Here is a 27,508-nt window from a genome sequence, read left to right as displayed (position 1 = left end):
TCGCAGGTTAAAATTAACCATACGGTGGTAAAGTTACTATTATTTAAGAAACAGATTTGACTGGTTGTAACGATGGTCGCTCTAGAATTACAAGGGCTATTTTTTCGAATTTGCAGATTATTCAACATAGTAAAATGTACCGCTAAATAGCAAACGTGAACGAATGTAAGTCTGGCAATAACAACGTGTACGTTTTCGATAAAAGTGTGCGGTGCGAGATAAGCGAACTGAGACCGGATTGTAAAGTGGTTTTTCGATAGACGAGTCGTCACGTACCATTTGGGTGCGTAAAAAAAAGATTCTTGCTCGAGTTCGCGAGCAGAAACGTATTTATTCTAAGTTGATTTTCGCGAACCATTGCGTATCATTTTCAGGACGTTTAAATTAAATTCTTAACGAAGTTATAAAAGCAGATGCATATCATAGATGCATATCATTATGTGTAGGAAAGATTTTATTTCGCGTATTTGGGAAAATTCGCGGTATGCTTTCAATAACCCGAATGTGCATTTATTGAGTAAAATCTATCTGAATAGTAGCAAAGGGTTATCAGTTTAACTTCGAGTAAAGACATATTAAGAAACGAGAGCTTCCAAATTTCGGATACGTCGAGAAGAAACATTCAAATAAATTCGGGTTAGTGAAAAATTGCGACTTACATGCAATATTAGACGTGTGCCAATAATCGAATTTCAGTGAATTGGGGGACCAAAAAAAAACTTATTCGAATTCAGAATGAAGGAGTTACAGAAGGCTTTCTGCACCGAATGTTTCACTATTACCGTTGTTGAACTCGTCAATTTTAATTTAAAAAAATATATTCCTAACTTTCGCCTACAAAATTTGTCATTAACTTAGGTTCGTAACACTGCATCTCCATTCAAAATGGAAATTAATCGCCGGCAAAGTTAATTTACCAATATCTCTTCGTCGTGCTTGCGGCTGCAGAAATAATAAATTGGAAATCAATGTCAGACGAAATAATTTCATCAACACAGCATGGTCGTTCATTTACAAGTGGTAAAATTTACGCGAAGGAACATTTTCGAGTCGGTGAATTGCTTTTAATACCAAACCGCAAGTAAATGAACTGATATTTTTGTTTTCTATCTGAACAAATTAAGATCAATTAAATGAATTAAATAAATGTTTTTCTAACTTTCTCGAAATCAAATCGACCGATTTTAAAAAATCAAACGTCAAAATAAAGGACTTCGAAAGACTTTTTAAACAAGCTATTTATTACTCGATACCACTTGTCATTCAACATTTTTAAGGGAATGACCTTGGGAGCAGAGAGTGAAAAGGGGTGAAGTAGTTTTTGGTTAAAAAGTTGTCCTCATTGACAAATATTTTGACGTGTCTTGGCGTTTTGTCCTTTAATCAGTGGTTTTCGGTAAATCCGCGATGGGAAGTTTTCAAATGAACACCCTGTATATTGTATGCATAAAAAACATTTTTATTACTGAGCCAGCCCTGGATAAATTAAAAGTTAATTATCACCTTTTTGCCAGTGCCGTAGAGGTTCAATTTTATTATATGCAAGTGAGGTCTTCGACCCTTGTAAATGTATCAAGCATGAACTTCTCTAGTCCTACTGAAGGACGAAATTACTCAGTTTGGTTTACTACAGAAAGTAGTGTAGTTATTCTGTTGTGTATTTTACATGTAGCTATTTCAGTAAAGCTTAAATTTAAATCTATTTTAATTTAATTTGTGGTCATCATCTTTTTTTCGCCCAAGAGCTCTTTTCCGCTCGCGTATGTTTTTTCCGCTCGCGAGCGGTTTTTTCCGATCCCGAGCGCTTTTGCGCTCCTGAGCGTTTTTTTTTCGCTCGTGAGCGCTTTTAACCGCCCTCAAGCGCTGAAGGATTAAGCGCCCCCGAGCGGTTTTTTCCGTTCCCGAGCGGTTTTTTCCGTTCCCGAACGGTTTTTCCGCTCTTGATCGTTTTTTCCGCACACGATCACTTTCCCCGAGCGTTCGCGATAAACCACTCGAGCACTTTTGGAAGTGCTCGGAACTCGCAAGCGGTTTCGCTTAGCTCGCTATGAGATAAACTCGTACAACTGTTGAACTTGCATATTTTGGATTGAGTGGGATCTTTAACAACCGTTTAGGATTGGTAGTAAAAAAACATTAACCAATAAAAATTAGACATCGCCATTTTTAGTGATAATTCCCCATTGCCAGTGCGAAACAATTACTCTGTAATTAAATAGGGGATCATTCGGTTTTGATAAATTTAACAGATTGAATCTCGCAACGAGCGAGAAGAGATCGCAAGTGATTTCATTAAAAAGAGGAACTAAAAAAAATTTCGACATGAAGTCGTGGCTTAGTTAGGCGCTAGAATTATATTTTTCGAACAACGGCAGTTCGGGAAAAGTTAAGTTGTTTAAAGTTTTCCGTTGAGTTATTAACCACAAAAGTTGCGTTTTAATATGCGCAAAGGATTACTATTATGTGATAAACCGAAGAGGAAACTTAAAATTCTAAAGTGTAAGTAAAGTCTTTTTGAAACTGCTTACTGAGTATTTTCTCGAATTATACTAGCAGTAACAAAGTTCAGTACACAGGTCACGTTCTCAGAAAGTAATTTCCATTTACCAGTAACAAACAAAAACCTAAGTCGGTATATAATAACCATCCACCTGTACCTAGATAAAGGGCTTCATTCCATGCACGAGAAGATTTGTAGTCCTACTCTATTTATTTGTGTTTTAAGAAGTCAATATTGAATACCTTTAAGAACTATTATAAAAACGGAATTTGTATAAAATCCAACGTAAAGCTTTGATTGATTAGGCTTAAAGGATTCAACAAATACATTTCTGATATTAATATTAATTTGTAAATTTAAGAGCCTATTGGATTTGGCTTGGATTTATAAACATTTTGTTTTAAGAAATTTTTATTCCACAATTTCAATACAACCATTTGCCAAATTCAAGGGTTCATTTTCTTGCTGATTTTATTTGGTAAAAAATGTGAAATAAAAAATGCAGAATGAGATGTACATTTCAATTTAAATTGCTTACAAGTGGAGAAGAGTAATAAATGTTTGTAGCTAATTTTCAGAAAGTTAAGAGAGGAAGTTTGCCGTAAGCAAAACCATAAAAAAACTAAATAGCGAAGGGAAGTTTCAACTGTATATAATTAACGTAAGTAAGAACAGTAACCTTATAACGTCGTGTCTTCAGTAGACATCTTAATTGCCAGCAAACGTTTTTATTAAGACCCCCTTCAATTTTAGAAGCGCCCTTGGTAAAGCCCAAACCTTTCATGTTTCCTGGTGATACCCAATCACAAGTAGGTATTACGTACATACAGATCAATATGTTGTAGACGAGGGAACAATTGGAATATGTACTCCATTTCAATATACTTTTCCAACAAAGTACCGAATACCGAATTAGAAATCCATTCACACAATTAAATGCCGCTGTGTTTTCTTTTAAAATGATCGAACAGTTTAAAGTTGACTCAATTTATAGTAGCCGGATTGAAATTCGAAACGTGCAATCGCCCTTTGACACATTTACAATATTTTTATGCGGGTTGAACTTTAAATTTCTGCTCATCTTTCAATTAAACCGAATTTTAACGTTTTTCTTTGTTCAATTTTAAGTTACAAGGAATTGTCGCAATACAGCCACGTTTCTATAAAGCTTGCATTTTAGATGAAAGATCACTCGCGCTGAGTAGGTAACGGGTACACTTTATTTTATGTGCCAGTTGGATATTTCAATATGTGTAGCTCGTAAAGTTAGTTTCAGAAGTCATCAAATGTTAGCTGCACGTAGGTTAGGTATATGGAACTTTTAAGTTAATTGCCCTAGTTTATGTGTTCACCCAACCGAATTACTAATCCCTGAATTACCATGTGATTATTCGACTGTTTCAAATGCACTCACGTCTAAATAGGTTATTATAAACAATAAGATAATCCCAAAGCTTGGCACTCAAGTTCTATTGAGCTGGTCAGTTTTTCGACCAAAATCCGAATAACCAAGGAATTCGTATTCAGATTACGCCTTTAACGTATACAAATAATTGTACGCGGAAAAAAACCTTGCAACATTGCACTTACTACTGAATTATTAACATCGTTGGCAAGAGGTGTAAGTACGTTTGCCAAAACCTAACAATAAGCGTGGAAGTACCTTCAAAAACTGCGAACAAAAGTTTTATATCTGGATGAACTGAGCAATAAATCTTGATTCTTGGAACATTCGCTTTGGGTGAATCACCTTAAGATTAAAGGGAGAGTCATTTAAAATTTAAATTAAATGTTAGGAGAAATAGAAATTCCTCATCTGATGAAATTCGTCCACTTGAGAGGATCGAAATTGAATGTCTTTCAAATTTGTGTTTTTTAGCCCCCCAAACTGATATCTATAGAAAATGTCACAAATGTTGCCAAGGCTAAGAAACCATGTGAGAAATTTGAAAATATAGCTTCTCGTTTCACTTTGATAATTGAGACGCATAAAAAAGCACTTCAATTCGTGCAGTAGCCATAAATATTGTAAACAGTAAGGAAACATGCGAGCGGTGAAAATGAAATTTCCACTTCAAAATCGCACTGGCGCGCACGTGGAAATACAATCATTAAAATTCTTCCAATTCCAAGCGGAGGCATCAAAATCGTAATTCAGGCCTCGTATCTAAGGTATTTGTCACGAAATTCTTGCGATATAAAAAATTCATAAATGTTTGGGCTTGTAAGTGAAACCCAAATATTTAACTGCAAAGGGCTTTATTTCCAATTGACTCAAATCGTATATTCATCCTTGGGATCATTTCGCGGAAATTGCGAAGCGTGTAAACGTTTTATTTTCGTCAGGACAATGCTTGGCGTTAAAAATATCATTCCGCTTTGCAGTTTTAATTTGGACTGGACCGACACTCAGCCCAGAAACATGCAGAAGCCCGGAAGCCGAGAAAACTTTATATTTTCCAACTTGACAAGCCAAATCGATAGCATAACCAGATGTACGATACCTATCGACCTTTTCCATCGCAAATATAGCTTTCGAACGCGCGCGTCTTTAAATAAGTCGTAAAAATGGAAGAATTATAATGGCATTAGAAACGTGTAAACATTAATACACCCACACGCAACATTTCTGGAACCGATTTTTCGTCTTGGAGCGCAAAGTCGATGACAAAGGCTTTGCTTTTACGTCTGATAAATTGATATAGTCCCTAAACGGAAGACATATGGAAAACCTCCACGGTTTCTTTATTTACCTAGAATCCAAAGCGATTTTCAGTAATAAAACAGACAGTTTATTGAACTGATCTCTAAACGAAATTCTATCAACACTTTACGAGTGTCCGGACATAATTCAAATATAAAACGGCTGTACTGTTTGTGTATGTGACTTACGAACCGAATTCGATCAATTTCCAGTTCGACGAATTAACTTTTTCGTTGCGTCATATTTTCGGTGTACTGATTTTTCCACAAATTAATCAAATCATTCTTTCAAAGTTTCACTATTACAATAAATGTATTATTTCCACGAAAATCATTATTTTTAGCGGTTTTAATTGGAAAATGAATGTCAGTATCAAATATCAGACATGATATTGTAATTTCTACTGCCATTATTCGCAAACGTTTTTCAATCAGCCGGCCATTTGTGTTTGTTGGTATTCAGAACACGAGGAGTTTCGCTTCTCCACTGTCACGAACCCACGGTAAGCAGATGCTTATATTGAAAGTGAATGTATGTAGCTACTTATGTAATCCCCGAGTTTAATAAAAAAAATACAAATTAACTTTGCCAAGAAGTTCTGATAATGATATAGTCCGAAATCTCAAGGGATGTTTACGGTTCGAGCTTTTCCTTAATGAAAACTAAGCATAAAAACACATCTATGCAAGAGCTATTTAATGAAAAATGAATAAACCATTCAAAGGACAAAATAATGTATCGGTACACCAACATTGAGGTTTTAAATTAGTTTAGATTAGTTGATGGATACAATATTTCAAATACACTGTGGTCATAGAATGTGGTCGTAATTGAGACAACTCAATAGGGGCCGAACTCGTGAGCTTTTTTCTAATTTTAGGGTAAATAATGGTATCTATCAGTTTTTACGTTCTAAAAAATGGATAATTTTGTTTTAAGAAAAGGTAAGCAAAAATAAGGTATTCTTGAGAGACAAATAATATTTGTAACGATTAAAAAAGAAATCAACGCATACATCAGGGAAAACCTGGAAGATTTCTACCCACAATTGGTAGGAGACGTAGACGGATAGGCGGAGGAAAGGAGAGAACCAGCAGAGTTACGGAAATCGTAATCAAGAAGCACCGAGGCATTGAGGTGGAGAAATTTGAAGGAAAAGCAAGAGTATATCCATGGCCCAAATCAAAATGAAAATAGGAAGACTAATAATCACAGGATGCCACATCCCCTCTGGCAAAAGAAGACAGGCGGAACTCAGAAATCGAAGTGAAACAACAGAAAAAAGTGCGGAAAGAACCTGGGTATCATACTAGGCGACTTCAATACGCAACTAGGCAGCAAAAAGGGGGAAGGGATACCATATCGGGAAAAGATCGGCGAAACGCTCAAAGAAACAACAAGGAAAACACTAGGGAAACAGAAACCGCTCATGTGACCGAACAGAAAGCGGGCCAAAACCCACACTAACCTGAAACAAAGAAGGAGCTAAGGGAAGTCAAGGAAGAAGAAAACAGAGCCTATGAGCAACACGAAATCAAGGAATTCGCCGAGTTCGCGGAGAACATCGCCAAACTCAGACCAATGAAGAGGAATGTGCAAACGTAATGGTATAGGCACATCAGAAAATACAAAGGGAAGAAACAAGGGGGAAACAGGAAATAATATACACCAATGACAGCGTGGGCGATGCTGGGACTACCCAAATTCCTAATCAACAGAACCATACACGCGTGGCAAAGGGAGTATACTAGTATACAACGATAATTTATGACACTGAGGACTTCGTCCAGGCCAGCGAGGTACCAGGTACACCTGGAAATGGTGGACCTACAAATACACAATGAAAAGAGCTACATGATAATAAGAGTGCCAAGAAACAACACCCCCAGTACAAAGAAGGAGAGAAGACCATAAAGGAGATAACCATGAAGCAAAAGATCAAATATCTGGGAACGTACATAAGCAGCACTCTCAGCAGGCACAACGTAGTGCAAGACTGAATAACCAACGCATTCAGAATCACACACGGAATCTGGAGCTTCTTACGAGAGAAGAAAATACCGGACAGCTGGAAAATGATTTACAACACGAACATAGCACCGGCAATGTTATACGGATAACACTTCAGCGCTAACAAGGAGCAACAGACGAACATTCAGGAGGGCGGAGTGGAAGGCACTCAGGATACTGAAAAAAACAGCAACCTCACAAGAAAGCAGAGAAGAGAACTACTAGAGGGAAAGACGATTACCAGGAGACTGAAGATGAGGCAGATGAGATACTGGACATACCAACAAGAGGAACAAAGACCATATCATACGGGCTACCAAGATTCTGTATGCCTCGGAATGGAAGGTACGCCGACCCTGCCACACATGGAGTACCACCATAAACCAAACGGTAGAGGTCTCGGGGATTACTATGGGAAGAGACGAGCAAAGACACACATCAAGGAAGAAAGAAAGCAGAAGAATACTGGAGGTGGAGGAAGAAGCCAAGGGGAGGAGGAAAAGGGGACAGAAAGTAACACAGGGAGAGGACAACAATAAAAAGGGCCTAACACGAGGTAAAACAGGGAAGGGAACGAGATCAAAGGATAGGAACATCGGAAGCCAATGAACGCCCGGAGAAGAAGCTATCACTAGAAAGCAGAGTTCCCTCTAAGGCAGAATACCAGTGGCGAAGCTGTGGCCGTACCCGTTCGGGTCGGATAACACCCAGTTAGCCGCCCCCCACAACCCCCCCAATCCACAAAATCCACCACATTGTTTGGCATATGTCGCGGCCCAGCGCGATGGCAACAAAGTAGTGGAGAAACGTCCCTGATAGGGTCTACCACGGACGCATCGTCACGACAGTTGACTAAATCCTGGGAGAGGCGGCGACGCCAGGCATATGTCAAAGTTTCAAGTTTCAAGAATACAGGTTTAACATGTATTTTTTTATTTTTTTGCCATGTATTTAAGTTTATGTCAGACTTGATCATCATTGTTATAATAAATCGAGTAAAAGAACACTTAAGAAAATGGGTTCTTACCTTATTGATTATTGGTAGGGATGTTTGGGGTGCGACTCGTCCTGAAAAAGTAAAAATATCGCATTTTAATACATGAATAGATGAGTATAACATTGAAGTACAATATAATTAACTTATAAATGGTTATATAACATAAAGAAAGCAAAACGATCAAGGAATACATATGATTTGTTTCGTATTACAGAGACGTCAGTATTAACAAAGTGTGTGTCGTGTCATGCGTTTTCTCAGTCAACGCTTTATTCGAGAACCTAGAACCCTCACAGCATGGTTGCCCCCATAGTAGGGGCGCTAGCTTGAAATCTACTGAACGAGAGTGATCAAAGTTTTAACCGACGGAGTTCCACTTTGGCCTATCCGGGTATGCTAAAATCGATCGTCTTCCTCCTCAAGTCAGAGCTTTTGTCATCTCTTTCTGCCATAAATAAAGAAAAATTTCAAAAGGTAAATTGGCCGAGAAGAATCCGAAAATAATGAGGAATCAAAGGACGGCAAAAAGCGTAAAAATTCCTAAAGATTCTTTAAGATGCTTAAAAGCTCTGAAAGACTCACAAAAGCCCGTCTTAAAGAAGGGAGAGGATTTTAAGAACCATAAAGCATTGACTCTAAAAAAACGTTTAAAGACACAACATAGTTTAAAGGCTTTTAATGCATTTAAAAGGATCTAATGCCCCGTTTATTTAAAACTTAAGTAAGGCTCAAGATATAGAGATGAGATGAGATGAGATGACGTTAAACTTAAGTCGAACTTAAGCAATAAGTAATGTTAGAGAAACCGGCCATTAAGCACCTTTAAATTCGCTCCAAGTATTTCAAAATCAATGAAGGGCTCTCAATCTAGAAATATAAGACACCTGCAGTCTCTTGGGGACCCCTAAAAACCTTTGGAAACTAAGCAACACTCTTCAAGACACTCGGAAGTTACTAAACTCTTTAAGACTCTCCTTTAGGAGACCTTTATAGACTTTTGGAGGCTTTTAAAACTGTTAGCTGTTAAATACTTTTCAAAATCCTGAAATGCACTTTCAGACGAATTCTCAAAAGGTCTTATACTTTGAAGGTCACTAGAAAAATATGAAGACCATTGTGGAATCTTGGATAAAAAGCATTTGACGACTCATGATGACTCTAAGGCCGGATGTCCACCGACCAAGATCGGTGCGATTTGAATCGCCCGATAAAGATCGCGCGCGTGTGCTCCTATTGAAGCCTGTCCACAGGCTGGATTTTTGTCGGGACCGATCGAAATCGCAACCGACTATTTTCGCCCGACCCGACGTTCTTGAACGATCATTTGTCGGCAGTCGTGTGTCATAATAATCAAAAGTGCTGGTAATCTTTTTTCTACCGTCACACATCTTCTGTAATTGGTTTTTTTTGGCAATTAATGGTCGAGCAATGTCAGCCAAAGGAAAAAACTACTCTTGGACATACGATACATACATTTAAATTTGTGTTCATGATTCGCAAGTTCATGGGCACAAATGAAAGCACCTCTGTTTCTTTTATTAGTTATGTACGGAAGAACCCAATAACTGTGGTGGTGAATTATCTTTTGCCTGTGGTGCAAAAGCATGACAACTGCTTCACTTGACATTTTATTTAATGTCAACTGTCAACCCGATAAAAATCGTTCGAAAGGCGATCTTCCTATGGACATGAATTGCCAATTTTAGTCGGCCCGATCAATCTGGATACGACTACAGTTGAACCGATCTTCGTCGCCCCGATTCGGTGGACATCCGGCCTAAAAGTAATAGTGAAAGCAATTTAATAACTCCAAAACAGTCAAAACTTTTGAAAACCCTAAAAGCTTCTTTAAAGACTTTTAAAGACTCTAGAACGCTTCATAGCAGGCTTACAGATTTTTAAATGCTTTTAAACACTCTAGAAGGGCCTTAAACAAGTTAGTAAATACTCATGTCCCTAAAGGCGTGTTAAAGGATTTTGGTGACACGGCAAAGGCTTGATAGGCTTCCAGAAACTCTTGAATATACCCGTAGACGTGGTTAAAACTCTTCATCATAATCACTAGTTTTCTCCTAATGCAGGTCCCTGAAGGCCGTTCTCTGCTCTTCTCTTTACTCTTTCATATCCTTAAGGCCGTCAACCAATTTCATTCTCTTTCTTTCTCTTGTGCTTTCTCCTTGAACAATTCTAAACCGATGCACTCTTTACCAATTCTTATTACACCTTCCTTTATCCTCTTCTAATGTTTCTCCACACTTTCTTCCCTCCTTAGTGTTCCGTTCCACGCTTTTATTTCTTTTTCCCTTCACATGCTATTTCATCCTTGTTGAATTCTTTCAACGTTCCCAAATTCAATTTTCTACAATCAGCAGCTTACCTCATTCTGTTCAGTCTTATCCCTAAATCTGCAGCTAATAAAACGTCTTAGCTGACTCCGTTCTTATATCTACTTTCTACCAATATAAAATCTATCTGTTTCCTAAGTAGATCTGGTGCTTTCCAGATGTAGCGCCTTCTTTAATGATTCTCAAAGCATGTGTTCGTAACAATCAAATTACTTTCTTTTTCAAAACGTAATCAGCTTATGCCCTCCTTTCTCCGAGTCCGTATTTTCTACCTTTCTCACACTGGTATTCCAATCTCCCATCACAATCTTACAGCATCCCTGCCCTTCAATACTTCCTTACCGGACCTTGTTGTAGTCCATTTTGATTGTTTGTGGTTGACATTAATTTTGTTTGTGTGAATTGTAAATCGTGTGTTTATTCGAATCCTTTAACGATCCAGATAAATTTCTCATACTCAATTATTATATAAGTTGTTAATGAGTACTCAGACTTTGTTTCAGATATCTACAAAATTTGTGGAAAGAGTATTCTGACCGCGGCCATTATTTGCCTTAGAATTTGGAATTTGAAGTCGCGATTTAAATTTTTCATTGTTCCGGGATTCCCATGTGTCCTGGAAGAATTGTAATAATAGACCTAGCTAGGTGTAAGGTATTTGTGTAGGGTTTATTTTGATCGGATCATTGAACACAGTAATATAAATTTCAGATTTTTTTGAAATCTTAATTTTAAATGTGTTTTAAAATCTTTTTGTGAGTTTTTTTGACTTTTGCAGAAGGGCGATTAACTGTATGAATTGGGCCATTTGAAAATTCCGAAGAAATTACCAGAAGATTACATTATTCAAGCCCATTTCATATATTGTCTTTCTAAAAAGGTGAAGAGCTTTATAGGTAAAATTCACTACATGGATCGAGGGAGGGGGATTTCCAAAGGATGAATTCTATCAAAACCCTCTGGATTAACAACGTCGATTAAATATAAATAAATATAATATCAATACTGTGCATGGAAAATAAACCCTAATTCATTCAGTTTTCTCTGAAGCTATGCAACTACTTTCAGGATCGAGGATGGTAAAGGGTAGGAAGAGAAGAGGATAAGAAATTAGCATAGGTAAGACTCGCTCAAGTGAAGTTTTCTTCTTTTAACATTGGAACAATCAGTATTTTTTGAAATTTTTTTGATGTAGTAAATTCCACTAGAAAACTTGTTAACTCTTCTAGAATGTGTGGAATGTGGGAATTACTTGTCAATTTTAATTCCCGGATAAAAGCTTGGGTTTTTTAACTGTAAATGGCTCTTGTGTCAGGTTAATTGTTGGTCATTTCTAGTTCGTCAACATTTTCATTTGAATTACGAATTTCCAAAATTTCAATTTTTGGTTAAGACAGTGTTGAGATTTTCCAGAGTTTCGGAACCCAGGTGAACCTTGAGATCAAGATTTTTCATAGTAAGTAGAATTAATATCTTAGAAAAACGAGGGTTTTGTTACCAGTGTAATTTCTGTAAATTTGAGCTAGCTAGGTGAGTGTTAAGTGTTTGGTCGGTGTAATGATTTCAGGCCATTGTACACAGTATTAAAAAAAGTTTTTTTTTAAATTTATATTTTGTTTAGCATAGGAAAGTTTACACATATACCGCTTCATAGCGAACGTGAACGGAGGTATGTCTGGCGATAACCAGCGATCACCAGAAACGTATTGGGGAAAGCCAGCGCGGTTGCCACGACCTAAAATTTTCGTTCCGTTTTGTTTAAATTCGAGCACGTCCCGTATGGTTTAAAAGGGTACGCTAGCCGGGATTTCTACCGGGCGAAATTTAAATTCGTGAGAAATTCTTGTTTGATATCGCGAGTCAAAACGTTTGGATGCGTTCAAAATTATAATTCAACACAAATTTGCAAGCGATCACGTAAACTGTCAGCGCGTAAATTTGTCTACCGTTGAAGATTCATCCTCAGTTGATTTTCGCGTACCACCGCATACCATTTTAAGGTTTACAGTCGAAATTCCAAAACCATAATGTGAAAATTTATCCGAATCGTAGGGGTCAAAATATATTAAACAACGAGAACTCCTAAATGTTAAGTAAGGCCTGAGGAAGCGTTTAGTTAAAGCCGAATTCGTGCAAAGTGCGAGTTCCCTGCCATTTTAATTGTGCGTTAAAACGAGAAGTTGGCCTAGGCCGGTAATTTCGAGCGATAAAAATCTACGGGAATAAACCAGCCCGTTCGACACCAAACATCAGGACTATATTTCAATTAATTGACGTTAAAACTCGTCGTAATCAACAAAGAATTTGCATATTCATTTTGTTTGATGTAATTTTAATGTTCCTAAAGAAATCGACCTATGAGAACCATTTGCATGAACAGCTTCTGTATTGTATTTATTGATAAGAATTAAATCGTTGAGAGTAATTTACAAAAACAATCATACATCTATGTTTTACAGAACCGGAGAACTAGCGAGTTTTCTATGAAGGAGCATTTTTGCAATTTTTTCGTTTTTCACTAATAAAAAAGTTCTGACCCACTCAAAACAGTTGTAATTATACATTTCACCTGGTTCTACGCCATTATCGGTCATCTCGCAAAATAAGCGAGCTAGCGAGTAGATTTCGCTCCACTAATAAATGTGGTATGCTAACCTACAACCCCAACCCACAAGCTCGCAGAAAAAGCTGTACCGACTTCTTGTAGGAAAGGGAACATGCGGGTTTTCATCACCATATATAACGATATATCGATCGCAAGGAAATGTCACCTCATAGGTGAATAAATGATTGAATGTTGAAACTGTATCAATTGGAATATTGCAATTTATTTCTCAGCTTGAAGACGAAAACGTAGAGGCCAAAGATAAAAAGAAAGAATCGAAGATAGAGGGTTGTTATATTGAGTGGATAAACACTAAAGCTTCTTTTGTACAATAAATGAATTGTTTCCATCGTCTGCGGTTTGGAAAACGCGAAGAGAAAATAATAAGAAATCGCGCACAGCTTAAAATATATTGAAGTCCTCAGCGGCGCTTTCCAAAATTAAATGCCAACGTTTATAGATGACAATTTTTCATGAACTTGACTTAAGTAAGGAAACGGATCAGGATTCTCGACGACGCGGGAATTATCCTATTTTTAAGCGACTATAACTCATAGAAGCGTCTCCAAGCTAATTGCGCTAATGAGCTTTCTCATTAAATAAAAAATATCATTTTTCTCGCCCTTCGAAATTTCAAGTGCGAAACGTTTTCCAATCGGCAGATTTTAATTTTAAAAATCCCCTTTCCGCCAACGCCAAGCATTAGAAAATTTATAATACTCACGTGCGTAGAAATAACAGCTTCCGGGTGAGTTGGGCGACAAAATTTATGTAAATGCACCGCACAAGTGAAAATTTACGAAAACTTCTAACGACGCCGAGGTAGAGAGAAGAATGACCGACTTTCCTCGTTTAAAGCGACGTCATCGATTCGCTTTTTGGATGTTTATGACGTCAGTGTGACGTATCTTTTTATAGACACCGGCGCGTTCGCATTGCAAGGTGCGTTACTCAACTACTGAAATAGAACTTTGATTGTAAGTACCTTCCGAATGCGCTTTCGGAGGGTGCCACAAGTAATTTATGTGGGTCAATAAGCTATAATTACTTTTATGAAGCTGTCACTGATAACATCTGCCAGGTTTTAGAGCAGGGAGCAGGATTTATGTCCTTGCGGTTTAAGTTATGTAAGTGGGACTACAAAACCACTTTTGATTAGTTTTAGCGGGAATGTACAAAGTTATATTAAAATTGTGCTGTCAATTAGAGAGTTGGTCAGATGACCCAAACATTTTTTCCAAAATTCCAATTTTTCTTTCCATTTCCAACATATCTCAGTGCGAACAAATCTGCTTGAATAACTGCAGACCCAAATGATGCATAACCACTCCTTCAGCATTCCAAAGATAAGTCGAAGATTTTCTAAAATGTATACACATGCATACTTTTAAAAAAATGGATGAAACGCATGGAATCATGATACTATTAGTAGTTTCACGGCATGGAACAGATGAATGTAGGCAACCAACATTACATGAGACAAACTGGAGCTGTTTTTACAGCACTCCCGCGGTGTTAATATTTCAACCTTATCGTCTTTGCTTTTATTTATTTATTTATTTATTTATTTATTTATTTATTTATTTATTTATTTATTTATTTATTTATTTATTTATTTATTTATTTATTTATTTATTTATTTTTTATTTATTTATTTATTTATTTATTTATTTATTTATTTATTTATTTATTTATTTATTTATTTATTTATTTATTTATTTATTTATTTATTTATTTATTTATTTATTTATTTATTTATTTATTTATTTATTTAACTTAATATCATGAAGTTGGGCAATATCACGATCGGTCCCACGTCATAAACTGATAAGCAATAATGTTTTCTGTTAATGTTATATGTATTTTTAGTAGGTATCTAAATACAATTGTTAACTATACAGGGTGTTTTTTTGGGAGCTTTAGTTAAAAGGTTCTGGGAAAGTAAAATAAGTAGGTTTTTGAAAATTTGTACTTAGGAGTTACTCTGAAGGCCGAATCTATGTAAAATATTTTCAAAATGGCCGCACTTCCGGAAACAATGGAAGTAGATAGTAACTTCGTTATTTTAAATGGCAACCCCTATTTTTTATTGCATTTTTGGATTCTACGTGAAATTTCACTTCTTTTGATACCCATATGTCAATATCTACCATTTATGGTTTTTAAGTTATTTTGACTTTAAGAAAAAAAATGGCGGATGCAGATAGTACCTTGATAATTGATTACTTGAAAACGGTTGTAGTCATGGCAACCTATTTTTATCAGTGCATAGAGAATGAATAGGGCTTTCTTTTAGTGCACTTAAAAAAAAGTTAAGTTGCATACGACCGCCCCTATGGATATCCAAATTTATGAAACTTCAAAGACTAAAAACTCAGTTTTTTTAAATGGAATGACCATGTTCTTACTATTCCATGAGATAGAGAATCGAAATGGGCATATTTTGACAATACATTTTCCTATAGCTATCTTTAACAGTTTCTCACTTATTCCCATTTTATTGAATTGACACTATTTTTTTCGGATTTTCTTTTTAGTAGTCGGCCATGATTCTATAACAATTGAATTTTAAACAAATCTAGTGACACTAATCCATCACCCACTGTTATAGGTTAACATAAGTTTTTCAAAAATCGAAAAATGACTCACAGTGGTTTCACCTATTTTGGAATTTAATTGTTATTTATGGTGAAATGGGCAGAATCGCGGCGCGTGCTTTCCGTACATTCATTCTAAAACTGGAACGAAATTTTATGAATTTTGGAAATTTTGTACCCCTAATGCACTACAAACGGTTGAAGCACAAGTGATACAAAGCTCTACAAGAGAATATTTAAGAAAATGAATTGAATTGCAAATGTAAGATTAACAAATTTTTCAAAAATTTTCCGTCCTATATCCTTAATAAATGAGTTATTTATTAATGAATTATTTAGACTAGAACTAGAATCAATGGTATTAAAGACTCCATTCCTTGATTTGTTTAAAATTCGATTGTTATAAAATCATGGCCAACTACTAAAAAGAAAATGCGAAAAAAAATGGCATCAATTCCGAGATCAATTCAATGGAATTGGGAATAAATCAGAAACTGTTAAAGATAGCTATAGGAACATGTAATATCAAAATATGCCAATTTCGATTCTCTATCTCATGCAATATTAAGAACATGGTCATTCCATTAAAAAAAACTGAGTTATTTATAGACTTTAAAGTTTCTTAAATTTGGATCTCCATAGGTGCGGTTGTACGCAACTTACTTTACTTTTTTTAAGTCTACACTAAAAGAAAGCCGTATTCATTCTCTATGCAATGATAAAAATGGGTTGCCATGACTATAAACTTGTTCAAGTAACGAATTATCAAGGTACCATCTGCATCCGCCATTTTTTTTAAAAGTCAAAATAACTTAAAAACCATAAATGGCAGATATCGACATATGGTATCAAAAGAACTGAAATTTCACGTAGAATCCAAAAATGCAATAAAAAATAGGGGTTGCCATTTAAAATAACGGAATTACTATCTACTTCCGGTGTTTCCGGAAGTGCGGACATTTTGAAAATATTTTACATCGATTCGGCCTTCAGAGTAACTCCTAAGTACAAATTTTCAAAATCCTACGTATTTTACTTTCCCAGAAACGTTTAACTAAAGCTCCCAAAAAAACACCCTGTATGTTACGGTATCTCTAAATTTGCAATTACATTACGTAGTACTCGTAGAATAAGGTAAAGATGTGATTTTGTATATTTCTAAAGGTAGAGCAGTGAAAGCATTACATATAAAAGAAGTCTGCACGGTATCAAAATTAGAAGATTGATTTTTTCCGATAATTTGTAGTTAAACTGTAAAGAAAGATCTGTAAGCCTTGTTTTTGAATAGCTTTAGGAACTCTTAGGCCCCGGATAGTGGTAGATAAAGAGGTACTCTCATCTTGGTGGGATTTAGTTACAGAAAAAAACATCAAAAAAATATGCAGCTAAGAGTTTAATGTGCCCATTAAAAAAGATGGAAGTTAACAAAACTCAAACCATGAGTAACCAAACGTACACGATACGGCGACCAAAGCTCATTAATTTGGAGGGGGGGGGGGGCCAAATAACATTCCTTCTTGAAAAAAAAATGGTGGACTTACTTACTAAACGTCATGTAAAACAAGGGGCTGTTAACTAACACCAAATAGGAAGGGAGTCGTCTGGAAATTTGTTTAGAGGGATTCGGTGCAAAGGTTTCAAAAGGATCCTACGTTAGGTTGCCGAAAAGAATTTTGTGTCGAGTTTACTTATCCGAAGTTACTCCTATTTTGGACATTAGAGCGTGTATTTCTTGAGAGTTTTCCAAAAAATCATTAAAAACTAGCGAAAACTACGGGAAACAGGAGAAGGCAATATTACATTAAATTTGCGTGGTTTAGTCGTTGAAATAAATAAAGACAATTGTATTCGGTCAAGGACGAATTGATTAAACGTGAAATTTCAAAATTGTTTGATCGCTACAAAGAGATTATTATTTATGTGGACTGAGGACTTACACCTGCGCGTATGTTAAAGCTTTCTAATTTTGAGCTTGTAACAAAGGTGAACTGATAGTTTGCACACGTATTGCAGAGACATCTATAAAAACAAGGTAAAACCAAAAAATATTACTTGTCCCTTATCTTCGCCGAGACGAGAGCCAGAGAGCGTTCTCTAAATGTACTATGCCTAATTTATAAGTAAGCGGAAAGTCGAGTCAGGAGTTGACCAGAAAACTAGTTATTGAAACGGGCTTTGCGGTAATTTAAATTAAAACAAGTGGCTTTTTGGTGGTGGATATCTCCACTTTAACGGGTAGTTCAAGAACCTTATAGAATGGTTTTACTTAATCGATTAACTCACGATAGACACAACTCAAACTACTTCTCTGTATCTCGGTATACGTAAACATACAACACTTGGACTTAGCATGAATTCATTTTTATACCAGCGAATTAAAATGTCATTCTGTCATTTCTATTGCAACTTTACAACCACTAAGACTATAATAATAATAATAATAATCTTTATTGTTGTTAACACAAAAATTTTTTGTTTACAAACGTCAATTCTGATAAGGATAAAAAACAAGGGACAAAAACATTTAATGACTAACTTACTGACTGTCTTTCAACAAAATGCTCATCAAAAGCTCGGTTTAACGTCTGCCACGCCTATTTAAAAGGGTCTTCCCTTCTATTCCTTCCATTCTTTCCGTTCCTCCTTCTTTATCAAATTACCTTACTTTCGCAAGGAAACACTTATTTTCAACTCGACTTTTGCGCAGCGATAACAAACCCTTTATCGCAAGACCGGAGATACACTTAAAAAAACTCAACGCAATTATTTATAGATGTCCCTTATTTTTTTAACATAATTTTACTGAACAATGAAATAAACCAAATACAAGGTGATTATTTAAACAAAATTGAACATTTACTAAATCTGCAGCAACATTGGCCTCGAATTCCAATAAAATGATCGAATTTATGTTCAATCTAAATTAGCAACCACATTTAACCTTTAAAATTTACGATCTACATTATACAGGGTGACCTATCGTTATTATATGTGCGGATACCAATAAGAACGTCTGCATCACGTAGTTTACACAACAATATTTCTTGTCGGAAAACCGGTTACTTTGATTTCGTTAAAATTTTGCGAGTGTACAATTAGGCATAATGGATGTAAGAAGGTCAAAAACTTTTTTTTTCGTTACGTTATAAGACTGTTTCCTCCTCCCCCTTACACCGTTGTATTCGAATTCTTAATAGCTGGGAGTTAGATCACGCACTCCCAGTGAACATTATTTTGTTGAAGTATCCACCAGTAAATACAAAGCTAAAAATAAGAGAATGCAATGTTGCATCCTACCTAGGTTTAACATAACAAGAGATGAATATTTCTGCTGAAATCATTGGAAAATCTCCCAAAAAAACCTAAATACCGATATCCGCAAGAAAGTCCTACAAATCTACAATGAATATTAAAAAACCTCTAAAAAGTCTCTAAAATATCCTTGAATATTCCCCGAAGACAATTTAATAAATACTGAAAAATCTTTGAAAAATCACTGAAGGATCTCTGGAGTGAATGTTTCATAAGACTCTATGCCTAAATCGTAGGAATCAAAATAAAGAATAATCAGGGACACAAATATTTGAACGCTCTTTTAAGAACGTCTGATAAATCTTTGAATAGTATACTTGAAAACTGATTAAGACGTTACCTTGAACAAAATGAGAAAAGCCGCTAACTCCTTTGTTACCATTATCACCCCTAAGGGCCCAATCGCAAAGGCGCTGTTGAAACATACAAACTTATTTTGGATTTAGACTTCACGTCATTTACACTTGGGCTAATACCAAAATTCATAGTTTCTTTCTATGACTCATTGCAAATTTGTGGCAGCAGCAAATTAGAGACCTGATAGTTTGGCTGTTTCGTGACCTTTCGGGCACCTAAGAGAAATCGATTCCTAGGTTTTTAAAGAAAATTAACATCTGGGTCGCCACTAATCAAATTTAAGCCCCTCGAAAACGAATCTTTCCCTACGTATTTCCAATAAAAAAAAGAAAAAGTTCCATTTCCATACCTTTTTTTGGTTGAACGACATGTCCGTTGTCTACGACCGCAAATGACACTCACCAAACACAATTTCTATAGATAATTAACACAACGAAACGTATGATATCGCTACCACGAACTCGATCACAATGAAACTGGTAATAAATAAATTCAAAATCACGCGTTATCAACTGAAATTGGTTTCGTCTATCAATATATTCGTATTAGTTGAATAGTAGGTGATCTAAATATACAAGTTAGATAAACCTCTCGTCGTTACATTACTTTAGAAAGTTAGAAAAGACTATCGACCCATTTTTCCCAAAACTTAAAAAACGCGAAAATGTCTTGGATTAAAAAATGTGTTTTTGGTTTTCATGGAGGTCAGTTTCTTTTACAGTGCCAAAGAGTCTCGCTTACAACCATGTGATTTTGTTGTTGTTTCGTTTCCGCCTTAAGACGCTGCGGGTACTTCTTGCGGTACCAATTCTAAAAGGTTGTTTTTCGAAAAAATAAGTTATACACCTAATGAAAACGTTGATTAGCTCTTAAAAAAATATTTAAAAAAATCCACATTTGATAACTCCTTGCAGTCCGCTATTGGAAATTATTAGCAATGATAATGAACATGTAACCGTCCCTCGCGGGACATTTTAAACAAATGATTTTGTTACTTGTTGCTAATATTACTAATTTCTGCGACATCTAGTTTGAGTGTGAGCTGGCAAACTTAATTTAGAGAGTATCTTTTGCATTTTGTGCATGGTATATGATTTGGTGGTTAACTGAAATGCATCTTTTGCCTTCGGTATGTAACCGTATTTAAGTCTTTCTGCCTTTCGCACTTTCGCCAGCTACTTTTTCAATTCCTACCGGAGCGTTAATTACAAGGTAAGCTTTTTGATACATTCCGTTTCATTAATTATAGGGAGGGAAGATAATGTCTCGCTTGCCTGCAATTGGTTTCTCGTAGAAACCGCTACGGAATCCCATTATTTACTGTTCCCGCTCAGGGAAATTGCTGTGCGCTTTAAGTTTGTTTTAGCATTCACCAGTAGCTGCCCACCGCTTTCCCTTTAGAATCCCAGGGATCGCCGTTTTTCATTCGAGTTACCTGGAGCTTATCATCGCCAGGCGCATCTTGTCCAGAAACAAGAAAAAGCCGTTTCCTGCCGCCGATCCATTCACAAATTCTTAATATAGTTTCTAGTTTTTGATGCCTTAGAATGTAAGTTCAGTATGTTTGCTAACATTCTTATTGAATGTGGGTTTTGTTGATAGTTTCTTTTCTAGGCTCTCTCAATATTTGATGTTTTATTGACATACTTTGGTCCATCCCACCACCAATTTTAGCAGCATATTTTAGTGAAACTAGCCATTGTGGATCTACAAACAAGCAAAACGATTAAAAATGATGAATGCGCACTAAATGTAAGACAGATTGATATGAAAACATTGTAAGAAAGACGTATAGTATATTTGTGTAGAATGATGAATTGATCTGAGAATCAGAATAGAGAATTTGAATATTTTGTAAAATGTTTCGCCAATTTGAAAACAATAACTCAATCCATTTCTTGTGCATCACTCGCATTAAAGTTAAATATTCAAAATTTCCCAAAACACTAATACCGCTTTTTTCTCTTTATGCAACAAGTGAAAAACATAATTTGGACGGTCTCCAAATAGACCAGAAAAATCAAAATAACATGCACTACATCTGATGGAACGAATTATGGGATTCGCAAACGATTTTGACAAGCGTTGCAAATTTCCGAACGCTCTAAATCGAATCGAGGGAACTAATTATTAAATGTCGACGTGTTTACAATACCTACATTATTGGAGCCTCTTTAGTGTTGTTGCGAGCCAGCTTGTACAATTTGTAGGTCAAAATTCTGCGAATCGTCATCGATTTCGCTACCGAGATGAATGACGTCACTTACAACGATGACGTCGTGGTCGTTACCTAGGTTACCGTGCTCCAGTTTGAATTTATTATGATCCGTAAAGTTCTAAATTTATTTTAGCATTAGCGATACTTATGCGTTGACCTTTTTTACGACCACTTCCACTTCTGTAAAAAATAGTCCTTCTGAAATTATAATTGCGGATTTCCACGTTTTCGCTCCCGTTTACTTTTCAAATTTATTGTTTCGAGACGTTAAAGCCGAGTTTGAATTGGATGTACGCAAAGAAGCGAATACCTCGATAAATTATGCACCAAGGTCTATGAAAAATACTATTGGGAAATATTGGAAAAGACATATTGAGGATTGTTACACACGGAAAAACATACTCAAATTTGCATGCGATTTCCCGACTATAAAATGCAATAACAATCACTTCAGTGGATTTCTTTTCAATCTCCTCATACCGATCGAGTCTCCTCTTCTTCACCGCTTACTAAGTAGATAGTAAAAGAATAAATTTTGATGTAACGCCTGATAAAAAAATTGGCACGAAACCTCACCATGAATTTTTATCGACTTCCATTATCTTCATCAAAGGGTTAATATCGTTCCCCAGATATTATAATGCAACGATATTGGATATTTACTTCTTAATCCTCAGGTACATCACGTCGATTTTGAAGGCTTTTAATTATCAAGAAATGGTTTCTAAAACGCCGATGGTCTTTTTGCCTCTATTTCGCTTACATTAGATTTGTTTCAATGAGAGAATAGAGCAATATCGTTAACTTGACTAACCTTGTAGTACAATTGTTTCCTTTTAACAAGTCGTAGGTACAGCAAACCGATCGATGCATCAGTTGATATCCTCTCCCTGTCGAGACGAGGAGCTATTACCTCCTCGATAAGAAATTCTTCTAGGTTACCGATGGCGTGATTTGATTTTTAGTTTACTACCAGATGTAAATTAATTTTTCTCGTACAATTGACATACACACAAATTCGTCAGTCACTGAATTTACGTTAATTATTGGAAATGACAGTATCTGTGTCAATTTCGCAATATTACACCAAAGTAGTTTTCGGCTTATTTGAATTTGTCACTTTATATCCACATACCACCACCAATTTTCTCTGTGCAGAAGAACACCGAAATATTTTTGCTAAGAAAAACATTCCGAGTCTCCAAAGACTAATTCCACCTCAATCTTCTGCCAAAAAATTGCGGATTATTAATAAAGGCAGTCATTAATTAATTTCCATTGGTTAAGAATTTTTTTCTACCAATCCCGATCAAATTCTAGGGTCGCTATTAGTACCATTTCTTTTCCAGAACAAGCTGAGTTTCAACGGCGATTTTAACTTTATGATTAAATAAAGGACTGTACTTCATATATTCATTAAAAAGACTGAATTTGATATTGATACTACGGGCTTCATTTTCAACGCGGTTCAAAATTTTATTGGTGGCATAAATGACTTTGTATTGGGCAAATTAACTTTTGTAACGTAAATTTAATTACGTGTTTTATTTATTACAACTAATTAACAATAAACTTATAACAGTCTTGAAATGGATTGATTTATAACAGTAAAATATTATTTATCACTGGCATTATACACAATTTATAACTGCAAGAATTATGTACCTATTACTTCGGGTAACGCAATCCGATTTACTTATATAGTAAATCGAGTGTTCCCGAGCGCTCGCGAACATTCTAGAACGTCGTATTTCTAGGAAAGATTACGTCACACCCGCCTTCGTTTTTATCGCCGATGACTAATCTTTCATGGCATTTCTAGAATATTCATTACACTATCTAAATTTCGACAGTCTACAATTTCCAATAATATTCAAAACCCAAACGGATCTACACTTAAACTCAAAATCCACCCTAGTTAATCAACGAGACAAATTTAAAATGTACTAACTACGCAGTTTACACTCCCTCAATGGACATGAATAGCAAGTGAAATTGAATTTCCCTAAAAAATTATAACACCTGCATGTCGAGGTCGAAGGTAACTGGATTTTTAAAAAAATTCATAATTCTTAGGGCAGAACTCTCTAACGCATTTTAAACGATATAAAAGACTGATAGGAAAACGCAACACGCGCTTGTAGGTGTTGAGACTTTAACAGAACGCGAGCTTTAAGTTTGCTTACGATATGCAAGGTGTTAATTAATGTCACTCATCTCAGGGGGTGATAGTACCAAACAGTAACAAAGTTCCAATTTGTTTGTTTTTGAATAATTAACATACCAAATATATATGGATCAACCAATGCAATTTCAATCGACTACAGTTTTATTTTTCTGAACTTTTTTGGACCACCCTGTATGAATATCGGCATGAAATTTAAACTCCTTTGTTGAGCTTTCTGGTCTCTTGCACCATTCTGGTATTTGTCGCTGTTTTCAATTTATTTGCACAGATAGCCATCGATATGTAAGCGAAATAGTAAAAAGCTGTTTTTATATGTATGTGTTACTGTTATGGGTTGAGAAAAATTTCCTTCATCGTTAAATTAAATAGCATTTGTAGGAACCGGTGTGGAGACCAATTCGCGCTCGGATAATTCGCTCTCGGACAATTCGCACTCCGACAATTCGCAATCATGACAATTCGCTCTCGGACAATTCGCTTCCAGGACAATTCGTTCGCTCCAGTAGAATTCTGTAATAAAGTGGAATTTTTTACTATTCTTAGATGTTAATCATGGAAAATCGGTTACTTAAACTGAAATTAACGGTTTCTCCTGATTTTGTGAAAAAATCGATTTTATTTATGTTATCAATACTTTATAAACCATTTGATCTCAACATGTATTTTTTACGGAAGGGCGAATTCTTCGGAAGCGCATTGTTCTGGGAGCGAATTGTCCGGGTGCCAATTGTTCTGGAATCGAATTGTCCAGGAGCGAATTATCTGGACGCGAACTGTCCGGGGGCGAATTATTCTGGGAGCGAATTGTCATGGGAGCGAATTGTCATGGGAGCGAATTGTCCGGGAACAATTAATATTGTCCTAAAACCATATGAACCAAGGGTCAAAATTTAAACGTAGTGCAAAGTCACGTGGAAGAACACAATCTTCCCGTAGGCAAGTCCATAAATTAAATGCATCTCCGCATATTCTTGATTTGTGAAGTCAACATAAACAATGACAATAAACAGAATTAACAATAAATTTTTTTCATATGTTTATTATTTCGCCTACACATAATTTTCATCGATTCCTATTTTTGCAAATAAATCGAAACGGTGACAGATACGAGAATAGTACAAAAGACCAGAAACCTAAACAAAGGAACAGAGAGTTCAAATTTCATGTCGAAACTCATACAAGTTGATCCAAAAAAATTCTGAAAGATAAAATTGTAGAGATTAGAAAAAATAATTGATGTATCAAAACTATCAGAGAACATAAAAGAGAAAACGCAAAATATCAGAAAAGAAATTGAAACCTTGCCACCCTGTCTAACGAAAACGACCAGGCACATATTTGCCTTTTTTCTTATTTTGACGAGTACTATTATCCCCTGAAATATCAGTATGGCATTAATTAACATCCTGTAGATAGGTAATTGGTTCAATTGCGACGTGCCTGGGTTAGGAAGCGATATAAGCCAGTGTCGAATATTTACAAACCAGGATCCGAAGATTAACACATGAGTTCTCTGAGATTTGACTTCCAAAAGCGGTGCTGACCGTTTAGTCCAGTGAATATCGCGTCGTAGGGAAATAATCTAATTCAAAATGGGTGTGTGAAGTTGTAGTGCCGATTTGAAACGAAATTAAGTTCAGAGTCTCATAATTTTGTGCTAATTTATGCTACTAATTTAAAATTTTCTGCTCATCACGTTAACGAGTAATTCAATTTTTCCTGGTGACACTCCAACTTCACACTGTAGTGTCAAAATTGATACTTTTTTTCTTTCACTATAATTTTATGCTCTTTTTATGCTAGTTTGTGCTGCTAATTTAAAATTTTGTACCAATCACATTAATGAGTGCCTGGTCTAAGGATGAAATCGTAGGTTTGTATTATTACCTACACGGAATTTCTATTGTTAATATAGCGAATACCTTGGGGCGGTCTAACAGTTGTTCATGAAGTTCCTGTCTAAATTTTAATAAAAGCGCGCATCGCCGTATTAACTATATTGCGTATATAACGATCGAACTTTTGGACTAAATTGGGATATACTGCTGATGGATGCCATTATCAAAGCTTTGGAATAAGTAAGTTATCCTGACTCAAGCATCAAAATCCTTTGGCATTGAACTATACAAATTATTTTTGTTTTTATTTACGTAAGAATCCATCACTTACGTTGTCACGAGGCGTCGAGTTTTTGAAATGTGAAAATATGGGAAATTGGTGTCATGGTATCATTAAACTCTGAAACTGAAATTAATTTAACCTAACCATTAAATTAACCTAATAGATAACTTCCATGGAAACGATTATCTTAAAAATCACCCCCACGGAAGGCACGTAGTGTTGCAAGGGTAAGGTACTGGCACTTATTACAGAATAACGGATTATCGAAACTTCCCTCTACCAGGGACCATCATCGATTATTTTACCAATCGAAATATTGACAACTATTTCGAGCTCACCCGACGCAACCGAATTATAAACATATACAAAGGAAAGGTCAAGATCGGTCCAAAAAAAGATGCTGGTTCGACATTTTAAAGTTCGCGTACTATACAGTGCCCAGTGCGAAACGTATGAGATCATTTGGGACTAGTATCCTACTAATGAAACTAGTCACCAAATAACTAGGTTCATTATTAGCTTAGGATTATGGGGCAAATACTGGAAAACACCGAGAAAATGCTTGAGGTAGGTAGGTACACATTTTGAGTGAATTTTCAGTGTCCAATTCATGGAGAAAGCTCTACAAATAACCCGAAAAACCATGCTAACGAACTTACTCATAAACATCATCAAATGTTTATGCATTTCATTCCAAATTTCCATGTAGGTAGCCCATATTTACTGTCATGGACCATTCGTCTAATCACTCTAATCCTTATAAGACAAAGATAAAAGCAAAGATCGCAGGATGCGTGAAAAAATATTGACGATGATATCTTTACCTACTTACCTTTGACTTACACGCCAAGTTTTTATTTTTATTCCGTAGCAACGATATCAAAGAGTTCGTGAAATGTAACACAAACACAACTAGAATGCGGGTGCTAATTAGATTAGAAAAAGGAAAACATCACCAACACATGTAAAGTTCGCGATAAATAAAAGGAGTTAATTAAACCTATTGTGCCTAGCAGTCCTTGAAAAACTGCCGACTGCCGGCACTATCGCAAGGTGGTGTCCGTCGCGACGGTTATAGACGCCTACAACTCGATTTTGTAATATGTGACTGGTAACTCCATCTTTCATTGGGAACGGCATATGTTGCAGATTTCTAAGATTTTGAATCGCTCTTACAATAGCAAGGGATATTTTTTATATCATTTTTTAGTCAGTTAGGTAACCCTTTGTCAAAGACGAACTGTTACAATTGGAGTATTTTTGACGCATTGAACTCCTCTAACGCAACTGTCTGCAGGAATTTACATTTTTTCTGAAAATACTTTAGAAACAACTACTTTCGTCTCTTAAAAAGGGTGAAGAAAATGCGATTTTCTTCTCTAGTGAGGGAAGTAAAAAACAATTGCTGCGTAATCTTAATATTGACATTTAAAATTGAAACATACCCGTAGATTGTCAAACTTCATTATTACATACGATAATTTTTCAATTTTGATTGTAGTTTCAGGAAACATTATGCCTAAAACAAGAATAATGTGTTTTTAATTCTCGTTC

General features: G+C 35.8%; 1 protein-coding gene across 4 annotated transcripts in view; it reads right to left on the bottom strand.

Moving 5' to 3' along the window:
* The window catches only part of LOC116173092, a 144,246-nt gene extending 117,258 nt beyond the window's left edge, over positions 1–26,988 (bottom strand). For 3 of the 4 annotated variants that reach the window (XM_031490371.1, XM_031490375.1, XM_031490376.1), the window contains exons 1-2: positions 26,787–26,988; positions 8,242–8,282 (exon numbers count right to left, since the gene is read on the bottom strand). The gene's annotated coding sequence lies outside the window, so the exon portion shown is untranslated. Of the gene's footprint in view, positions 1–8,241; positions 8,283–13,885; positions 14,103–26,786 lie in introns of those variants that run through there. The other variant, XM_031490372.1, reaches the window with a different exon arrangement.
* Between the last annotated feature and the right edge of the window lie 520 nt (positions 26,989–27,508).

Source organism: Photinus pyralis, unplaced genomic scaffold (genome assembly GCF_008802855.1).
Source record: "Photinus pyralis isolate 1611_PpyrPB1 unplaced genomic scaffold, Ppyr1.3 Ppyr1.4_LG6, whole genome shotgun sequence".
Lineage (NCBI taxonomy): Eukaryota > Metazoa > Arthropoda > Insecta > Coleoptera > Lampyridae > Photinus > Photinus pyralis.
Note: the sequence above shows the minus strand (reverse complement) of the source record. Positions and strands in the feature narration are given on the sequence as shown.